The sequence below is a fragment of the Rhagoletis pomonella genome, unplaced genomic scaffold (genome assembly GCF_013731165.1).
Source record: "Rhagoletis pomonella isolate Grant_MI unplaced genomic scaffold, Rhpom_1.0 Rhpom_scaffold_00004, whole genome shotgun sequence".
NCBI classification, from domain to species: domain Eukaryota; kingdom Metazoa; phylum Arthropoda; class Insecta; order Diptera; family Tephritidae; genus Rhagoletis; species Rhagoletis pomonella.
The window spans coordinates 69,259,333-69,263,785 of record NW_023458558.1 but is presented as its reverse complement, the minus strand read 5'-3'; positions in this window follow the sequence as shown (position 1 = coordinate 69,263,785).

Sequence of the window (4,453 nt, the reverse complement as noted above, 5' to 3'; positions counted from 1 at the left end):
ATGCCTGTATGCCAACCAACCTTACCCCAACAGTCAGCGACATAACACGATGATTAAAAGTGATCCAAATTCTCGTTCTTTCTGCGTTACTGTTAAGTGATAAAAGTAACGCTTTCATATTTCGGTGTGAATTTTTGACTTTTCACTTCACTTCAACATAACGCAAAACGGGAATTGACCTCCAGAATCCGTACGCTAAAGGTTTAAGCTTAGTTTCTTTTGTTAACAGCACGGTTTCCTTCCCTTGTTTCTAATAGCGCTCGCCCACCGGCAGGCAATGGATAACCCTTAAGTGTATTTCTGCCATAAAAAACAGCTTCTCATAAAAATACAATCGCCGTTCGAAGTCGGCGTAAAACTGTATGTCCCTCCCCTTTTTGTGGCAACATCAAGGCGCACGCCACAAATCGGAGGAGAAACTCGGCCAAACGCTTACATGCATATGTGTTAGCGCAGATCTATTAGGGGCCTTTCCTTAAACTCGTAACCTCGTAAACTCGCCTAGTAAAAGAACTGTCAAAATTTGTATGGAGATCTATTTACGAGACAAATTTGATGCACAAACGACCTCGTAAACTTCAGTGTTGCCGAGGGGCCGAAATTTTTATACTAAAATTTATGATAAAATAATGAAAATAAATGAAAACATAAGCGAATAATTTGAATGAATTTCAGCTAATTTTCGGCATTTTTAATTGTATTTTAGCCGAGAGTGATAGAGACAAGATGGCGGGATGTTATAGAAAATACTAGGAAATAAAAATTGTCTTACAACATCCTGGTTGATAAGTCAAACTGTCAATTTACGCATCCATTTACACATTTTCATAAAAGGGGGGTTCCCATAAAAGAGTTTCACACAGTTTAAGACTTTGCGAGTTTAAGAGAATCCCCTAATTAGTATTTTTATCTAGCTCAAGTTTCACTTAGATTTTTTTTTGCATTAACCCTTTGTTACCATTTTCCAAACTAGTCATCCAAAGAATTTAAAACTAAATTTTATACGATTATTTTACCCAAATTTCTGGACATCCACATGGTTTTGCTTCTCTCATAAAAAATTGTATTTTCATTGGACTTTTGTTTTTTGTTTGTTTATTTTCAGCTAAAATTACTTTTCTATTCCTAACTATGTATGTAGTGGCAATAAAATGAAAAATAGTGAAAATTGTGATACCTGTTCAAATTTATTCATCACTGAAATTAAAACCTGCATGGAGTAGTTGACGTAAATGCAAATCTATTTTATGTACATACATATGTACAGATGTATATTTTTAATATTTTTTCTTGCAGTTTTAATATATTTGTAATTTTTTTTAATATTAATTTTTTTTTTCATGCCGATTCCCTTTTATAAAAACGGCTTGACCTCAGTTACATTGTGACTTTAAGCAAAAAAAGAAACAATGCTTGAAGTGGTTTCAAAAACATTACATATTTTTGTTGTATTTTATGCTATTCTCTTTTATCAAAAAATATCTTATCTTCAATGACATTATTTCAAACTAAAAAATATATAAATGTACTTGTGCGAAAAGTTCTTTTAATAATTTCTATTTCTTGCAATAGATAAATGAACACACATTTTTGGGATGCAAAATATGTCCGCTAGGCACAGCCTGCAGTCTTGAGGATAACAACCAGGCCTGTCAACTTGGCTCAAACCGTGCCATTTTTGGCCCTCTTTTACTTCAATTGGCACTTAATTTTACAATTTGGCACAAAGTGCCAAAATCGCAATTTTACAAAACAGTGATATTTCAATAGATTTTTGCGAAATCCTTTACGTGTACTTCTTTGTATCAAATAATATTTTCTGATTTTTAAAGGCTCCACAGCTGGTTTTACTCATTTTGCCATTGCCCTTTTGTCTTAGAAATGTGGTTCTTATTTTAACGCTAAATGGGAAGGATCAAAAAGAAAGGCTATGTTATTTTTCTATTTGGCACATTTTGGTACTTTTTTATCCTTATTATGGCACCTTATAGCTGAGGATAGTTGGCAGCCCTGCTAACAACCTTTCCCAGCATTTGTACGATATATCGACCAAATTGATTTATGTGTTCATGGCATTTGTACAATATATCATATGTATATCGTACACTCTTTTTGATGAGTTGCTTATTTTTTTTTACCAAAAACTTTTATCAAAAAGTGAATAGCGGCTAAGAATGGATATTGAGTTTTATGATTTTGAGCTTTGTTGGCTGCTAGTATGACGTTGCAAGATGGTAAATATCAAAATTTGTAACCAACTCCAGTAAAGATGAATACAAATATGTATATAAAAAATTGTTTGTTTTGTTTTTTTTTAAAGCTTTTATTTCGAAAATCAAATGCACATTTCGGCATGTGAAAACGCAAAAAAAGAATAAAATAAAAATCGTCAAATGCTGACAACGGATTAGTGTCAAAAATAGATGTGTGTTGTGCGAATAAAACGGCCTGGTCTACAGATATAACCGATTATGAATGTTAATGCCTGGTTCTTTTAGCAGAGATGATTCTTACATATCGTCGTTTAAAGTGCGAAACCGCATATCGTGCGTAGATATCTGCAAAACCTCGTAACTGAAATTTGTACCAAAAATGAGGTTTGTTCACTGGACGCTTCTAACATCAAGCCTCATCCGTTCATAGCAAAATGCCGATATTTACTGTACATAAGCTATATATATTTAAGGATAAAAGAGAGAACCGTTTAGAAATAAGACAAGTTTTATACTCTCCTTTACAATTTGGGCTACGATTAAACGGCGATATATATGTACTTATGCCTGACATATCGATCTAAAGTGAGCTAACTCAAAATTCAGATCAGAAAATATAACTGCTTGTGGATCGTACAGATTCAACGCAATTCATACAAAAACAGCTATAACAGTAGTTTTTTAGTCAGTTTAGATAGTCATGAAGAAAAAATTTTTTCATTAATTGGGGGAAAAAAATCGTGTTAATTTTTTGTTTTTAGTTGATCCCACTTTAGATCTAGGTGTGTGATATGATGTTTTTGAGGGCGCAATTGATTAAAAGACTGGTATTTTTAACATTTGGAATTTTAAATAATTTCCTTACAGGGTCATTTATGCGATATATTTACATATGCATCCACTTATGTATATGTATACATATGTATATGTACCTATAATTTTTTAGTGCCTGCGTATGCAAGAAGAATATACATCAGTACGTTTTTGTCCATTTTTAAGCCATTCAAATAACTAATAGATTTAAAAAATGTGCAAACTTAATTTTTTACCTAAAATTTTTTGCGGTGGGTAATAAATACCCTTCAAAGTGGACTACTACGACTTCAGCGCAATAAAATGATGTGCATCCGGTAAGCCTTTTATTTACTCATGCATTCAATTAAGTAGCGTATTTATTAGTTCAGGTGCACATAAGCTGATTCATACATTCATCACACCTGCAAATGAATAAGAAATATATACATACATATGTATGTACATATACGCAAGAGAACGAACGACAGTTGTGCAATGATGCGCAACATTTTTATTGGTCTTTAATTATGAATTTAAGTGCATACATATGTACATAAGTGATAGCCAACTAAAATTGCAACGAGTGCGGTGACCTTAATCGCTAATCGGATGCATCACTCAAACGGCGACTGCAAGTGAGTGACAAGCGTGAAATGGGTTTAAAATATACATATGCGTGTTCATAAGCAGGCATATTTGGGTGTATTTAAAGGCAGATGTTAAATGTTGTTGTCCCTGTATCGTTCGTCATAAGTGTTGTGGTCATTGATGCAGCTTAAAGATGAATCTCATTTGCCTCAGCCACTTAATGTAAAACTTGTCTCAGGAGTTGTGTTACTAATTACATATGTATGTACATATAGTTCGTATTACCTACTTACTGGCTTAATATATGTACATACATACATACCTCAGTCATAGTTACATTGGCTCTGCAGAGCTGAAAGCGAATTTAATATGGCGGTAATCGGCATAACACAAATGCAACTGCATATGTACAAATTTATGTATATATTTACATGTAAATAAATGCGTGTGTAACTATAAAAATACATATCTATGTTTCATATTTATTGAAATTCAAAACCATTCATTCACACCCCATCTTTCAAGCCAACAAAGTAATAAAAGTACAATTTTATATCGATTCTCCACATGCCGCACGTTGCACCAAAGCTCGTAGCCGCTAACCGCAAATGCAGTACCTTCGCCGCGTTTAACATTTCTCCTTTCGATTTGCCTGTCAACCTGACATTCCAGCTGTTTCGACGTTTTCCTGCCCTGCTCGCCATCAGCTATGGCGTCCATCCGGTCATCTGCCACTCGCCAATGTTTGCTTGCCTATCAACTTTGCCCGGCCATGCTTTTTATCGATTCCACTGTAGTACGATTATATGTACATTAGAATGGTCCTTAAATGTGGGAAGCAAATTTTTACATCAGAT